This window comes from Hordeum vulgare, chromosome 7H (assembly GCF_904849725.1).
Source record: "Hordeum vulgare subsp. vulgare chromosome 7H, MorexV3_pseudomolecules_assembly, whole genome shotgun sequence".
Classification (NCBI taxonomy): Eukaryota; Viridiplantae; Streptophyta; class Magnoliopsida; order Poales; family Poaceae; genus Hordeum; species Hordeum vulgare.
This window is the reverse complement of record NC_058524.1, coordinates 624,215,926-624,227,577: the sequence shown is the minus strand read 5'-3', so window position 1 is coordinate 624,227,577 and position 11,652 is coordinate 624,215,926.

The following is an 11,652-nucleotide window of genomic DNA, read 5'->3' as shown; positions in this document are numbered from 1 at the left end:
TGACTTAGTGTAAGTTGCGGGATCTTGTATTACGGAACGAGTAAACAGACTTGCCGATAAACGAGATTGAAATAGGTATGCGGATACTGACGATCGAATCTCGGGCAAGTAACATACCGAAGGACAAAGGGAATGACATACGGGATTATATGAATCCTTGGCACTGAGGTTCAAACGATGAGATCTTCGTAGAATATGTAGGATCCAATATGGGCATCCAGATCCCGCTATTGGATATTGACCGAGGAGTCTCTCGGGTCATGTCTACATAGTTCTCGAACCCGCAGGGTCTGCACACTTAAGGTTCGACGTCGTTTTATGCGTATTTGAGTTATATGGTTGGTTACCGAATGTTGTTCGGAGTCCCGGATGAGATCACGGATGTCACGAGGGTTTCCGGAATGGTCCGGAAACGAAGATTGATATATAGGATGACCTCATTTGATTACCGGAAGGTTTTCGGAGTTACCGGGAATGTACTGGGAATGACGAATGGGTTCCGGGAGTTCACCGGGGGGGCAACCCACCCCGGGGAAGCCCATAGGCCTTGAGGGAGGCACACCAGCCCTTAGTGGGCTGGTGGGACAGCCCACAAGTGCCCTATGCGCCATAGAGATAAAAATCAAAGAGAAAGAAAAAAAAAGGAAGGAGGTGGGAAGGAAGGGGGACTCCTCCCACCAAACCAAGTCCAACTCGGTTTGGGGGGGGGGGGGTCCTCCCCCCTTGGACTCGGCCGACCCCCTTGGGGCTCCTTGAGCCCCAAGGCAAGGCCCCCTCCCTCCCACCTATATATACGAAGGTTTTAGGGCTGATTTGAGACGACTTTTCCACGGCAGCCCGACCACATACCTCCACGGTTTTTCCTCTAGATCGCGTTTCTGCGGAGCTCGGGCAGAGCCCTGCTGAGACAAGGTCATCACCAACCTCCGAAGCACCGTCAAGCTGCCGGAGAACTCTTCTACCTCTCCGTCTCTCTTGCTGGATCAAGAAGGCCGAGATCATCGTCGAGTTGTACGTGTGCTGAACGCGGAGGTGTCGTCCGTTCGGTACTAGATCGTGGGACTGATCGCGGGATTTTTCGCGGGGCGGATCGAGGGACGTGAGGACGTTCCACTACATCAACCGCGTTCACTAACGCTTCTGCTGTACGATCTACAAGGGTACGTAGATCACTCATCCCCTCTCGTAGATGGATATCACCATGATAGGTCTTCGTGAGCGTAGGAAAAATTTTGTTTCCCTTGCAACGTTCCCCAAAAGTGGCATCATGAGCTAGGTTCATGTGTAGATGTCTTCTCGAGTAGAACACAAAAGTTTTTGTGGGCGGTGATGTGCATTTTGCTGCCCTCCTTAGTCTTTTCTTGATTCTGCGGTATTGTTGGATTGAAGCGGCTTGGACCGACATTACTCGTACGCTTACGAGAGACTGGTTTCATCGTTACGAGTAACTCCGTTGCTCAAAGATGAATGGCAAGTGTCGGTTTCTCCAACTTTAGTTGAATCAGATTTGACCGAGGAGGTCCTTGGATGAGGTTAAATAACAACTCATATATCTCCATTGTGGTGTTTGTGTAAGTAAGATGCGATCCTACTAGATACCCTTGGTCACCACGTAAAACATGCAACAACAAAATTAGAGGACGTCTAACTTGTTTTTTGCAGGATATGCTTGTGATATGGTATGGCCAATGATGTGATGTGATATAGTGGATGTATGAGATGATCATGTTGTAATAGAAATATCGACTTGCACGTCGATGGTACGGCAACCGGCAGGAGCCATAGGGTTGTCTTTATACTAACGTTTGTGCTTGCAGATGCGTTTACTATTTTGCTAGGATGTAGCTTTAGTAGTAATAGCATCAGTAGCACGACAACCCCGATGGCAACACGTTGATGGAGATCATGGTGTGGCGCCGGTGACAAGAAGATCGTGCCGGTGCTTTGGTGATGGAGATCAAGAAGCACGTGATGATGGCCATATCATGTCACTTATGAATTGCATGTGATGTTAATCCTTTTATGCACCTTATTTTGCTTAGAACGACGGTAGCATTATGAGGTGATCTCTCACTAAAATTTCAAGACGAAATTGTGTTCTCCCCGACTGTGCACCGTTGCTACAGTTCATCGTTTCGAGACACCACGTGATGATCGGGTGTGATAGACTCAACGTTCACATACAACAGGTGCAAAACAGTTGCGCACTCGGAACACTCGGGTTAAGCTTGACGAGCCTAGCATGTGCAGACATGGCCTCGGAACACATGAGACCGAAAGGTCGATCATGAATCATATAGATGATATGATTAGCATAGGGATGCTTACCACTGGAACTATATTTAACTCACGTGATGATCGGACTTGAGCTAGTGTAAGTGGATCATGAACCACTCAAATGACTAGAGAGATGTACTTTTTGAGTGGGAGTTTAGCGAGTAATTTGATTAAGTTAAACTCTAATTATCTTGAACATAGTCTAAGTCCACTTTGAATATATTTGTGTTGTAGATCATGGCTCACGCGACAGTCATCCTGAATTTTAATACGTTCCTAGAGAAAGCTAAGTTGAAAGATGATGGAAGCAACTTTGTAGACTGGGCTCGTAATCTTAAGCTAATCTTACAAGCTGGGAAGAAGGATTATGTCCTTAATGGTGCGTTAGGAGATGAACCACCCGCTACGGCTGATCAGGATGTTAAGAACGCTTGGTTAGCACGTAAGGAGGACTACTCAATAGTTCAATGTGCAGTCTTGTATGGCTTAGAACCGGGACTTCAACGTCGCTTTGAGCGTCATGGAGCATTTGAGATGTTCCAGGAGTTGGAGTTTATCTTTCATAAGAACGCCCGGATCGAGAGGTATGAGACCTCCGATAAATTCTATGCTTGCAAGATGGAGGAAAACACATCTGTCAGTGAACATGTGCTCAAAATGTGTGGGTACTCAAACCGTCTAGCTGAGCTGGGGATTGAACTCCCGCAAGAAGCTATCAGTGACAGAATCCTTCAATCACTGCCGCCAAGCTATAAAGGCTTTGTGTTGAACTACAACATGCAAGGGATGAACAAGTCTCCCGGCGAGTTGTTTGCGATGCTGAAAGTCACAGAGTCTGAACTCCGTAAAGAGCATCAAGTGTTGATGGTGAATAAGACCACTAGTTTCAAGAGAAACGGCAAAGGCAAGAAGGGCAATTCGAAGAAGAGTGGCAAGCCTGTTGCCAATCCGACGAAGAAACCCAAAGCTGGACCTAAGCCGAAAACGGAGTGTTACTATTGCAAGGGTATGGGTCACTGGAAGCGCAATTGCCCCAAGTATCTGGCAGATAAGAAGGCGGGCAAAGAAAAATTAGGTATATTTGATATACATGTTATTGATGTGTACTTAACCGGCTCTCGTAGTAGTGCCTGGGTATTCGATACCGGTTATGTTCCTCATATTTGCAACTCGAAAAAGGAACTGCAGAATAGGCGAAGGCTGGCAAAAGATGAAGTGACGATGCGCGTAGGAAATGGTTCCAAGGTTGATGCAATCGCCGTCGGCACAGTGTCACTTCAGCTACCGTCGGGATTAGTGATGAACTTAAATCATTGTTATTTAGTGCCTGCGTTGAGCATGAACATTATATCTGGATCTTGTTTATTGCGAGACGGTTACTCTTTTAAGTCAGAGAATAATGGTTGTTCTATTTCTATGAGTAACATCTTTTATGGTCATGCACCGAATGTGAGAGGATTGTTCATATTGAATCTTGATAGCAATACGCATATACATAACATTGAGACCAAAAGAGTTAGAGTTAACAATGATAGCGCCATATTTTTGTGGCACTGCCGCTTAGGTCATATTGGTGTAAAGCGCATGAAGAAACTCCATGCTGATGGACTTTTGGAGTCACTTGACTTTGATTCACTTGACACGTGCGAACCATGCCTCATGGGCAAGATGACTAAGACTCCGTTCTCCGGAACAATGGAGCGTGCAAGTGACTTGTTGGAAATCATACATACCGATGTGTGTGGTCCGATGAGCGTGGAGCCACGCGGCGGATATCGTCATTTCCTCACCTTCACTGACGATTTGAGTAGATATGGTTATGTCTACTTGATGAAGCACAAGTCTGAAACATTTGAAAAGTTCAGGCAATTTCAGAGTGAAGTGGAAAATCATCGTAACAAGAAGATCAAATTCCTACGGTCTGATCGTGGGGGTGAATATCTGAGTTTCGAGTTTGGTGCTCACTTAAGACAATGTGGAATTGTTTCACAGTTAACACCGCCTGGAACACCACAACGTAATGGTGTGTCCGAACGTCGTAATCGTACTTTATTAGAGATGGTGCGATCTATGATGTCTCTTACTGATTTGCCGTTATCATTTTGGGGTTATGCATTAGAAACAGCTGCATTCACTTTAAATAGGGCACCATCAAAATCCGTTGAGACGACACCATACGAACTGTGGTATGGCAAAAGGCCGAAGTTGTTGTTTCTTAAAATTTGGGGATGTGATGCTTATGTCAAAAAGCTTCAGCCTGAAAAGCTGGAACCCAAAGCAGAAAAGTGCGTCTTCATAGGTTACCCAAAAGAGACAGTTGGGTACACCTTCTATCTCAAATCCGAGGGCAAAGTGTTTGTTGCTAAAAACGGAGCTTTTCTCGAGAAGGAGTTTCTCTCGAGAGAATTGAGTGGGAGGAAGATAGAACTTGATGAGGTTGTTGAACCTCTCATCCCTCTGGATGGTTGCGCAGGGCAAGGGGAAACCTCTGTCGTTGCAACGCCGGTTGAGGAGGAAGTTAATGATGATGATCATGAAACTCCAGTTCAAGTTTCTATTGAACCACGCAGGTCGACGAGATCACGTGCTGCTCCAGAGTGGTACGGTAATCCCGTCTTGTCAATCTTGTTGTTAGACAACAATGAACCTGCAAATTATGAAGAAGCAATGGTGGGCCCAGATTCCAACAAATGGCTAGAAGCCATGAAATCCGAGAAAGGATCCATGTATGAGAACAAAGTGTGGACTTTGGAGGTACTACCTGAGGGCCGCAAGGCTATTCAGAACAAATGGATCTTTAAGAGGAAGACGGACGCTGACGGTAATGTGACCGTTTATAAAGCTCGACTTGTGGCAAAGGGTTTTTCACAAGTTCCAGGAGTTGACTACGATGAGACTTTCTCACCCGTAGCGATGCTTAAGTCCGTCAGAATCATGTTAGCAATAGCTGCATTTTTCGATTATGAAATGTGGCAGATGGATGTCAAAACGGCGTTCCTTAACGGTTTCCTTAAGGAAGAGTTGTATATGATGCAACCCGAAGGTTTTGTCGATCCTAAGAATGCTAACAAGGTGTGCAAGCTCCAGCGATCCATTTATGGACTGGTGCAAGCATCTCGGAGTTGGAACAAACGCTTTGATGAGGTGATCAAAGCATTTGGGTCTATACAAGTGGTTGGAGAATCTTGTATTTACAAGAAAGTGAGTGGGAGCTCTGTGGCGTTTCTGATATTATATGTGGATGACATATTGCTGATTGGAAACAACGTAGAGTTATTGGAGAGCATAAAAGGTTACTTGAATAAAAGTTTCTCTATGAAGGACCTAGGAGAAGCTGCTTACATTCTAGGCATTAAGATCTATAGGGATAGATCAAAACGCCTGATAGGACTTTCACAAAGCACATACCTTGATAAAGTTTTGAAGAGGTTCAAAATGGAACAGTCCAAGAAAGGGTTCTTGCCAGTTCTACAAGGTACGAGATTGAGTAAGACTCAGTGCCCAGCAACTGATGAAGATAGAGAGCATATGCGCTCCGTCCCCTATGCTTCAGCCATAGGTTCTATCATGTATGCGATGTTGTGCACTAGACCAGATGTTAGCCTGGCCATAAGTATGACAGGTAGGTTCCAGAGTAATCCAGGAGTGGATCACTGGACAGCGGTCAAGAATATCCTGAAGTACCTGAAAAAGACTAAGGAGATGTTTCTCGTGTATGGAGGTGACGAAGAGCTCGCCGTAAAAGGTTACGTCGATGCAAGCTTTGACACAGATCCGGACGACTCTAAGTCGCAAACCGGATACGTATTTATTCTTAATGGGGGTGCAGTAAGCTGGTGCAGTTCCAAGCAAAGCGTCGTAGCAGATTCTACATGTGAAGCGGAGTACATGGCTGCCTCGGAGGCGGCTAAGGAGAGTGTCTGGATGAAGCAGTTCATGACGGATCTTGGAGTGGTGCCAAGCGCACTGAATCCAATAACCTTGTTCTGTGACAACACTCGTGCCATTGCCTTAGCAAAGGAACCACGGTTTCACAAGAAGACCAGACACATCAAACGACGCTTCAACCTCATCCGCGACTATGTCGAGGGAGAGGACGTGAATATATGCAAAGTGCACACGGATCTGAATGTAGCGGACCCGCTGACTAAACCTCTTCCACGGCCAAAGCATGATCAACACCAGAGCTGTATGGGTGTTAGATTTATTACAATGTAATTCACATGGTGATGTGAGGGCTAGATTATTGACTCTAGTGCAAGTGGGAGACTGTTGGAATTATGCCCTAGAGGCAATAATAAATATAGTTATTATTATAATTCCTGTATCAAGATAATCGTTTATTATCCATGCTATAATTGTATTGAATGAAGACTCATTTACATGTGTGGATACATAGACAAAACATCGTCCCTAGCAAGCCTCTAGTTGGCTAGCTAGTTGATCAAAGATAGTCGGTGTCTTCTGATTATGAACAAGGTGTTGTTGCTTGATAACTGGATCACGTCATTAGGAGAATCACGTGATGGACTAGACCCAAACTAATAGACGTAGCATGTTGATCGTGTCATTTTGTTGCTACTGTTTTCTGCGTGTCAAGTATTTATTCCTATGACCATGAGATCATATAACTCACTGATACCGGAGGAATACTTTCTGTGTATCAAACGTCGCAACGTAACTGGGTGACTATAAAGATGCTCTACAAGTATCTCCGAAGGTGTTAGTTGAGTTAGTATGGATCAAGACTGGGATTTGTCACTCCGTGTGACGGAGAGGTATCTCGGGGCCCACTCGGTAATACAACATCACACACAAGCCTTGCAAGCAATGTGACTTAGTGTAAGTTGCGGGATCTTGTATTACGGAACGAGTAAAGAGACTTGCCGATAAACGAGATTGAAATAGGTATGCGGATACTGACGATCGAATCTCGGGCAAGTAACAAACAGAAGGACAAAGGGAATGACATACGGGATTATATGAATCCTTGGCACTCAGGTTCAAACGATGAGATCTTCGTAGAATATGTAGGATCCAATATGGGCATCTAGGTCCCGCTATTGGATATTGACCGAGGAGTCTCTCGGGTCATGTCTACATAGTTCTCGAACCCGCAGGGTGTGCACACTTAAGGTTCGACGTCGTTTTATGCGTATTTGAGTTATATGGTTGGTTATCGAATGTTGTTCGGAGTCCCGGATGAGATCACGGACGTCATGAGGGTTTCCGGAATGGTCCGGAGACGAAGATTGATATATAGGATGACCTCATTTGATTATCGGAAGGTTTTCGGAGTTACCGGGAATGTACTAGGAATGACGAATGGGTTCCGGGAGTTCACCGGGGGGGCAACCCACCCCGGGGAAGCCCATAGGCCTTGAGGGAGGCACACCATCCCTTAGTGGGCTGGTGGGACAGCCCACAAGTGCCCTATGCGCCATAGATATAAAAATCAAAGAGAAAGAAAAAAAAAGGAAGGAGGTGGGAAGGAAGGGGGACTCCTCCCACCAAACCAAGTCCAACTCGGTTTGGGGAGGGTCCTCCCCCCTTGGACTCGGCCGACCCCCTTGGGGCTCCTTGAGCCCCAAGGCAAGGCCCCCTCCCTCCCACCTATATATACGGAGGTTTTAGGGCTGATTTGAGACGACTTTTCCACGGCAGCCCGACCACATACCTCCACGGTTATTCCTCTAGATCGCGTTTCTGCGGAGCTCGGGCAGAGCCCTGCTGAGACAAGGTCATCACCAACCTCCGGAGCGTCGTCACGCTGCCGGAGAACTCTTCTACCTCTCCGTCTCTTTTGCTGGATCAAGAAGGCCGAGATCATCGTCGAGCTGTACGTGTGCTGAACGCGGAGGTGCCGTCCGTTCGGTACTAGATTGTGGGACTGATCGCGGGATTGTTCGCGGGGCGGATCGAGGGACGTGAGGATGTTCCACTACATCAACCGCGTTCACTAACGCTTCTGCTGTACGATCTACAAGGGTACATAGATCACTCATCCCCTCTCGTCGATGGACATCACCATGATAGGTCTTCGTGCGCGTAGGAAATTTTTTGTTTCCCTTGCGACATTCCCCAACAGTTGCTGCATTATTTATGAAATATTGCATGTAGGATGTCAAAACATTGTTTCCTCGACGGTTTCCTTTAGCAAACATTGTATGAGATACAACCATGAGGTTTTGTTGATCCTAAAGATACTAGCAAGTATGCAAGCTCCAGCGATCCTTAAATGGACTCGTGCAAGCATCTCGGAGTTGGAATATACACTTTGATGAGATGATCAAGTATTTTGGGTTTGTACAAGGTTTATGAGAAACTTGTATTTCCAAAGAAGTGAGTGGGAGCACTATAGAATTTCTCATAAGTATATGTGGTTGACATATTGTGGATCAGAAGTAATGTAGAATTTCTATAAAGCATACAAGGTTGTTTGAAAGGAGTTTTCAAAGGAATACCTGGATTGAGCTACTTGAACGTTGAGCATCAAAGATCTATGGAGATAGATCGAAAGCGCTTAATGGAAGTTTCAACAAGATGCATGCCTTGACAAGTTTTGAAGGAGTTCAAAATAGATCAGCAAAGAAGGAGTTCTTGGTTGCGTTGTAAGGTGTGAATTTGAGTAAGACTCAAAACCCGACCACGGCAAAATAAAGAGAATAGACGAAGGTCGTCTTCTATGCCTTAGCCGTAGACTCTAAAGTATGCCATGCTGAGTACCGCACATGATGTGTGCCTTGCAGCAAGTCTATTAAGAGGTACACACAGTGATCCAGGATTGAATCACTGATCAGCGGTCAAAGTTATCCTTGGTAACTAAATAGACTAAGGAATTTTTCTCGATTATGGAGGTGGTTAAAGAGTTCGTCGTAAAGGCTTACGTCGATGAGTAGTGAAACGGATTCATACAGTAGAGTAGATATTTGGAGCATTTCCGAATAGCACGTAGTAGCAGCATCTATAAGATGACATAAAGATTTGTAAAGAACGCACGGATCTGAAAGTTTCAGAACCGTTGACTAAAACCTCTCTCACGAGCAAGACGTGATCAGACCCCATAACTATATGGGTGTTGGATTCGTTGAAATCACATGGTGATGTGAACTAGATTATTGACTCTAGTGCAAGTGGGAGACTGTTGGAAATATGCCCTAGAGGCAATAATAATTAGTTATTATTATATTTCTTTGTTCATGATAATCATTTATTATCCATGCAATAATTGTATTGATTGGAAACACAATACTTGTGTGGATACATAGACAAAACACTGTCCCTAGTAAGCCTCTAGTTGACTAGCTCGTTGATCAAAGATGGTCAAGGTTTCCTGGCCATAGGCAAGTGTTGTTACTTGATAACGGGATCACATCATTAGGAGAATCATGTGATGGACTAGACCCAAACTAATAGACGTAGCATGTTGATCGTGTCATTTTGTTGCTACTGTTTTCTGCGTGTCAAGTATTTGTTCCTATGACCATGAGATCATATAACTCACTGACACCGGAGGAATGCTTTGTGTGTATCAAACGTCGCAACGTAACTGGGTGACTATAAAGATGCTCTATAGGTATCTCCGAAGGTGTTAGTTGAGTTAGTATGGATCGAGACTGGGATTTGTCACTCCGTGTGACGGAGAGGTATCTCGGGGCCCACTCGGTAATACAACATCACACACAAGCCTTGCAAGCAATGTGACTTAGTGTAAGTTGCGGGATCTTGTATTACGGAACGAGTAAAGAGACTTGCCGGTAAACAAGATTGAAATAGGTATTCGGATACTGACGATCGAATCTCGGGCAAGTAACATACCGAAGGACAAAGGGAATGACATACGGGATTATATGAATCCTTGGCACTGAGGTTCAAACGATAAGATCTTCGTAGAATATGTGGGATCCTATATGGGCATCCATGTCCCGCTATTGGATATTGACCGAGGAGTCACTTGGGTCATGTCTACATAGTTCTCGAACCCGCAGGGTCCGCATACTTAAGGTTCGACGTTGTTTTATGCGTATTTGAGTTATATGGTTGGTTACCGAATGTTGTTCGGAGTCCCGGATGAGATCACGGACGTCACGAGGGTTTCCGGAATTATCCGGAAACGAAGATTGATATATACGATGACCTCATTTGATTACGGGAAGGTTTTCGGAGTTACCGGGAATGACGAATGGGTTCCGGATGTTCACCGGGGGGGGAACCCACCCCGGGGAAGCCCATAGGCCTTGGGGGACAGCCCAAGAAGGCCCTATGCACCATAGGAAGAAAATCAAAGAGAAAAGAAAAAAAGGAGGAGGTGGGAAAGGGAAGAAGGACTCCACCTTTCAAACCAAGTTGGATTCGGTTTGGAAGGGGAGACCTTCCCCCCCTTGGCTCGGCCGACCCCCTTGAGGGTCCTTGGACCCCAAGGCAAGGCTCCCCCTCTTCCCCCTATATATACGGAGGTTTTAGGGCTGATTTGAGATGACTTTTTCCACGGTAGCCCGACCACATACCTCCACGGTTTTTCCTCTAGATCGTGTTTCTGCGGAGCTCGGGCGGAGCGCTGCTAAGATAAGATTACCACCAACATCCGGAGCACCTTCACGCTGCCGGAGAACTCATCTACCTCTCCGTCTCTCTTGCTAGATCAAGAAGGCCGAGATCATCGTCGAGTTGTACGTGTGCTGAACGCGGAGGTGCCGTCCGTTCGGCACTAGATCGTGGGACTGATCGCGGGACGGTTCGCGGGGCGGATCGAGGGACGTGAGGACGTTGCACTACATCAACCGCGTTCACTAACGCTTCTGCTGTGCGATCTACAAGGGTACGTAGATCGGAAATCCCCTCTCGTAGATGGACATCACCTTGATAGGTCTTCGTGCGCGTAGGAAAATTTTTGTTTCCCATACGACGTTCCCCAAAAACTAGCTCAAAAAAAAATAAGTTAATAGTTTGGATAGTCAAAATAATTACTTTTGAAAATTGAAAATAGTTTTGCATTATTTATTCAATTTCAAACACTTTTCATTATCATAGTTTTGTCAAATTCTCAAATATGCAAAAAGAATTTTAATAAGCATAGTTTTTAATTGAAAATAGCAAAATAGTTAATAGTTTGGATAGTCAAAATAATTACTTTTGAAAATAGAAAATAGTTTTGCATTATTTATTCAATTTCAAACACTTTTCATTATCATAGTTTTGTCAAATTCTCAAATATGCAAAAAGAATTTTAATAAACATAGTTTTTAATTGAAAATAACAAAATAGTTAATAGTTTGCATAGTCAAAATAATTACTTTTGAAAATAGAAAATAGTTTTGAATTATTTATTCAATTTCAAACACTTTTCATTATCATAGTTTTGTCAAATTCTCAAAT